Source organism: Leptopilina boulardi, unplaced genomic scaffold (genome assembly GCF_019393585.1).
Source record: "Leptopilina boulardi isolate dan_hultmark-lab unplaced genomic scaffold, ZJU_Lbou_2.1 LbouV2_9, whole genome shotgun sequence".
Classification (NCBI taxonomy): domain Eukaryota; kingdom Metazoa; phylum Arthropoda; class Insecta; order Hymenoptera; family Figitidae; genus Leptopilina; species Leptopilina boulardi.
In genome coordinates, this window is record NW_026138038.1 from 58,736 (window position 1) to 65,000 (window position 6,265).

General features: G+C 33.6%; 1 non-coding gene across 1 annotated transcript in view; it reads left to right on the forward strand.

Annotated features, from left to right (window-relative positions):
- Nucleotides 1-5,486: 5,486 nt before the first annotated feature.
- The window catches only part of LOC127290836 (small subunit ribosomal RNA), a 1,918-nt gene continuing 1,139 nt past the window's right edge, over nt 5,487-6,265 (forward strand). Inside the window, exon 1 of the ribosomal RNA XR_007844484.1 lies at nt 5,487-6,265. This exon is cut by the window's right edge and continues 1,139 nt beyond it. This is a non-coding gene — a ribosomal RNA (small subunit ribosomal RNA).

Here is a 6,265-nt window from a genome sequence, read left to right on the forward strand (position 1 = left end):
AAAAATATAAGGATATTGTTTCAACTAACGATATTACAGACATCGAAGATATTATTCTTAACAATGTAAATAAATGTCCCCAACATTTATGTTATAAATTTTTGGCGAAAAAAAAAAATATTAAAAGAAAACACGAAATTGTTTACAGTCCATTGGATTATTTTTATCAAATGAATGAAATGTAATTAATAATTATTACAATATTCTCCCATATTTGTGAATGCTAAAATTTTTGTTTATTTTAAAAACATTTTTTTTTAATAAAAATGTTCTTTTCATACAAACATGTGACATACATTCTTTAATTTCTCTATAATAAAATGACATTAATATGTAATACATATACAAATGTATATGTTACTTTCATGTAATAGCGATATACGATATACAATTTTTGACACCATAATAAAAAATTTCAAATTATACAATAAATAATTATGCACTAACTAACCTTATTTTTAATTACATTAATATTATTTTCAATTACATATATTTTTTGTATATAAACGTTTTTTTGTTATGACGTTTACTTTCTTCTTTTTGGTACATGATAATTTTTTTTTTTTTTTTTTTTTTTTTTAAGTACAAAATAATAACTTGTTATTAATAGTAAAAAAAAAACAATAATAAACTACAAATAATGTCAATTTTTTTTTTTTTTTTTTTTTAATCATACTAATGGTAACATAGAATAATAACATTTACATAAATATCTTTTAAAAATTATTTTTTTTTGTAATGTTTTTCATTTTACTTCCATAAAAGAGATAATTTACTTATATTCTTAGAAAATCTAGAGAAGTAATTATTGAAGTAAAATTATTCTGAACTTTCTAAAATTGACATAAACCAATGCGCACCAAATACTTTAAAACTCACTAATTACCACTAAATGATGAATGCCAACTCAGTAATATACATATTAATGGAAAGCAATGCGCATCAAATACTTTAAAACTTACTTATTGTATTAAATGATATATGCCAACTCTAAAAAAAAAAAAAAAGAAATTCAAACAAGCGCTGGTAAACGGCGGGAGTAACTATGACTCTCTTAAGGTAGCCAAATGCCTCGTCATCTAATTAGTGACGCGCATGAATGGATTAACGAGATTCCCGCTGTCCCTATCTACTCCGCCGTGGTGGCCCCGGCATCAGAATAGGGCCCCCGTAGGTTACCGCGTGTCGTAAAAGGCGACTAAAGGGTACCCCCTGCTGGAACGAGAGCGGAGTTCCAGCTAGGGCGCTGGCAGCGCAGAGACGTTCATGCAAGTCAAATATTTGTTCGTCCGCCCTCAATGCGATCCGTGCGAGTCGGATAATTGAGAATGCGTCCCAAAAGCCACGGTGATGATTGTGAACTCCCGTAATGGTAATGGTAAAGGACGGTGGTCTGTGTTATACTTGCAACTGTTATTGTCTGAGGAGGTTTGCTTTAGAGTTTCTCTGGCATCAATCTCGCCGCTGCCAACAATTAACAAACCTGTGTAGCATTGGTCAATAAAGCATCCCAAAATGCCGAATGGTTCAATCGTGATGTTCCAATAGGCTAATGGTAAAGGATGGTGGCATCGGCACGTGTTGCCTCTTGCCTTGACCTGAAGTAGTTCCGAGTTTTTCGGAAGCAACTACCTTCCGGTTGGTCTTGGCATATATGTGGTGCATGCTGTCGTATTTAACCGGTAACCGACCGCCAGTATGGCCTCCGGTTCCCCGGATACTGGAAAGTGGTACTCGTACCTGAGTAGAATGGTACCACGGGACGTGTCTGGAGCCCAGGAGACCTGCGGGTCTCCGCCAGGCATTGGGTATGGATTCGTGGTGGCAGTGGTAGGCCCATATCGCTTAGGGTCAGCGTGCGTTAGTACGTGGCAACACGTCTTTCGCATTCGGTGTGTGAGTTGCATTAATTCAACTCGGGTGGAAACCTGCAGAGTTTCCAGGGATTGGAATGGTCCCGGCTCTCACCAAGAGTGGCAATCGTGACTTAGGTCGGTCGCATTGTCAATTGGCAGGTGACTGGAAGTGATTCTGCGTCACCGGTGCTGGTCAGGCATTAACTCTTGACCCCGTGTCCCATGGGGGACCGTGTTTGTATACCTGTATAGGGAGATCTTGCACGTAAAAGCACATTAGGCGATGTCCCTTTTAAAAATTTACTATAAACAAGAACTTTCTAAAATTGACATAAACCAATGCGCACCAAATACTTTAAATCTTTTTATTTATACTAATGGATAAATGCCAACTCTGCAATATGCACATTATAGGAAAGCAATGCGCACCAAATACTTTAAAACTTTTTATTTGTACTAAATGATAAATGCCAACTCTTGAATATGCATATTATAGGAAACCAATGCGCACCAAATACTTTAAAACTCACTAATTACCACTAAATGATGAATGCCAACTCTGCAATATACATATTATAAGAAAGCAATACGCATCAAATACTTTAAAACTTTTTATTTGTACATAAATGATAAATGCCAACTCTGCAATATACATATTATAAGAAAGCAATACGCACCAAATACTTTAAAACTTTTTATTTGAACTAAATGATAAATTCCAACTCTTGAATATGCATATTATAGGAAACCAATGCGCACCAAATACTTTAAAACTCACTAATTACCACTAAATGATGAATGCCAACTCTGTAATATACATATTATAAGAAAGCAATACGCATCAAATAGTTTAAAACTTTTTATTTGTACATAAATGATAAATGCCAACTCTGCAATATACATATTATAAGAAAGCAATACGCACCAAATACTTTAAAACTTTTTATTTGAACTAAATGATAAATGCCAACTCTTGAATATGCATATTATAGGAAAGCAATGCGCACCAAATATTTTAAAACTTTTTATTTGCACTAAATGATGAATGCCAACTCTGCAATATAAACTATAGGAAAGCAATGCGCACCAAATACTTTAAAACTTTTTATTTGTACTAAATGATGATATATGCCAACTCTGTAATATTATTATGTAAAAGCAATACGCATCAAATGGTCTATAATGAACTTACAAATAAGCAATGCGCACCAAATACTTTAAAACTTTTTATTTGCACTAAATGATGAATGCCAACTCTGCAATATAAACTATAGGAAAGCAATGCGCACCAAATACTTTAAAACTTTTTATTTGTACTAATGGATAAATGCCAACTCTTCAATATATATATTATAAGAAAGCAATGCGCACCAAATACTTTAAAACTCACTAATTACCACTAAATGATAAATGCCAACTCTGCAATATACATATTATAAGAAAGCAATGCGCACCAAATACTTTAAAACTTTTTATTTGTACTAAATGATGATATATGCCAACTCTGTAATATTTTTATGTAAAAGCAATACGCATCAAATGGTCTATAATGAACTTACAAATAAGCAATGCGCACCAAATACTTGAAAACTTTTTATTTGTACTAATTGATGATATATGCCAACTCTGTAATATTTTTATGTAAAAGCAATACGCATCAAATGGTCTATAATGAACTTACAAATAAGCAATGCGCACCAAATACTTGAAAACTTTTTATTTGTACTAAATGATAATATATGCCAACTCTGTAATATTTTTATGTAAAAGCAATGCGCACCAAATACTTTAAAACTCACTAATTACCACTAAATGATAAATGCCAACTCTGCAATATACATATTATAAGAAAGCAATGCGCACCAAATACTTTAAAACTTTTTATTTGTACTAAATGATGATATATGCCAACTCTGTAATATTTTTATGTAAAAGCAATGCGCATCAAATGGTCTATAATGAACTTACAAATAAGCAATGCGCACCAAATACTTGAAAACTTTTTATTTGTACTAATTGATGATATATGCCAACTCTGTAATATTTTTATGTAAAAGCAATACGCATCAAATGGTCTATAATGAACTTACAAATAAGCAATGCGCACCAAATACTTGAAAACTTTTTATTTGTACTAAATGATAATATATGCCAACTCTGTAATATTTTTATGTAAAAGCAATACGCATCAAATGGTCTATAATGAACTTACAAATAAGCAATGCGCACCAAATACTTGAAAACTTTTTATTTGTACTAATTGATGATATATGCCAACTCTGTAATATTTTTATGTAAAAGCAATACGCATCAAATGGTCTATAATGAACTTACAAATAAGCAATGCGCACCAAATACTTTAAAACTTTTTATTTGTACTAAATGATGATATATGCCAACTCTGTAATATTTTTATGTAAAAGCAATACGCATCAAATGGTCTATAATGAACTTACAAATAAGCAATGCGCACCAAATACTTTAAAACTTTTTATTTGTACTAAATGATGATATATGCCAACTCTGTAATATTTTTATGTAAAAGCAATACGCATCAAATGGTCTATAATGAACTTACAAATAAGCAATGCGCACCAAATACTTTAAAACTTTTTATTTGTACTAAATGATGATATATGCCAACTCTGTAATATTTTTATGTAAAAGCAATACGCATCAAATGGTCTATAAAGAACTTACAAATAAGCAATGCGCACCAAATACTTTAAAACTTTTTATTTGTACTAAATGATGATATATGCCAACTCTGTAATATTTTTATATAAAAGCAATACGCATCAAATGGTCTATAATGAACTTACAAATAAGCAATGCGCACCAAATACTTTATATTTATCATTAGTTCTAAAAGACAAATAACAAGTTTAAAATATAGTATGTAAAAGCAATGCGCACCAATTAGTAGTGAAAAATATATTAATAATTTTTTTAAAAAATTTAAAAAAAAAATTTAATTTTTTTTTCGACCTTTATTGAAATACTATGTATTTAGAAGATTCCTTATATATGAATCAATGTATTTGACCATTAATCGCGATACACTTTTTTTGATGGTTCGGATCCTTGTAAGCACAGCATTGTCACGAGTCGGTGTCTAAGACCGAATGGCTCATATGTGACGAGCGCCTTGGGCGTCTAAGTATATATTTTTTCATTTTGAAATTTTTATATTACTTTAACAACAGAGCATCGACTCACTCGATTCCGAGCGATAGTCAAAAATAATAAACGATATAATGTCTAATGACATTAACAAGACGACTTTTTCAAAGTCTATCGTTGGGTATATATAACCTTATATATATCATATATGAGAGTACGATTTTGAAAGTACCTTGTCGGATTTGTGTCAGTTATGAGGGCGATACAATCTGAAAATATATTGAACGAAATGCCCTTATAAAATAAAAACAAAAAATTTATAAGGAGAGCAGTTTTATATTGATGTGTGTGCGTCTCACCGCTAGAGAAAATTGTTTCTACGGTGTTAAAAGACCCTCCTCATTATATACTCTCTCGCTCATGTGACAAAAAATAATAAATTTAAAAGCTTGAGTGTCTAAGAGAGTATATAAATTTTATATACTTTTAAAGATATATATTCAAAGCTCCCTGGTTGATCCTGCCAGTAGTCATATGCTTGTCTCAAAGATTAAGCCATGCATGTCTAAGTGCATGCCAAATTAAGGTGAAACCGCGAATGGCTCATTAAATCAGTTATGGTTCCTTAGATCGTACCCACATTTACTTGGATAACTGTGGTAATTCTAGAGCTAATACATGCAAACCAGAGTTCCGACCAGAGATGGAAGGAACGCTTTTATTAGATCAAAACCAATCGGTGGCGGGCTTTGCTCGTCCACCGTTTACTTTGGTGACTCTGAATAACTTTGTGCTGATCGCACGGTCTTCGCGCCGGCGACGCATCTTTCAAATGTCTGCCTTATCAACTGTCGATGGTAGGTTCTGCGCCTACCATGGTTGTAACGGGTAACGGGGAATCAGGGTTCGATTCCGGAGAGGGAGCCTGAGAAACGGCTACCACATCCAAGGAAGGCAGCAGGCGCGCAAATTACCCACTCCCGGCACGGGGAGGTAGTGACGAAAAATAACGATACGGGACTCATCCGAGGCCCCGTAATCGGAATGAGTACACTTTAAATCCTTTAACGAGGATCAATTGGAGGGCAAGTCTGGTGCCAGCAGCCGCGGTAATTCCAGCTCCAATAGCGTATATTAAAGTTGTTGCGGTTAAAAAGCTCGTAGTTGAATCTGTGTCGCACGCTGTCGGTTCGCCGCTCGCGGTGTTTAACTGACATGCTCGTGAGACGTCCTACCGGTGGGCTTAGCTCCTTCGGGAGCGGTCCAACTAATATCCCATCGCGGTG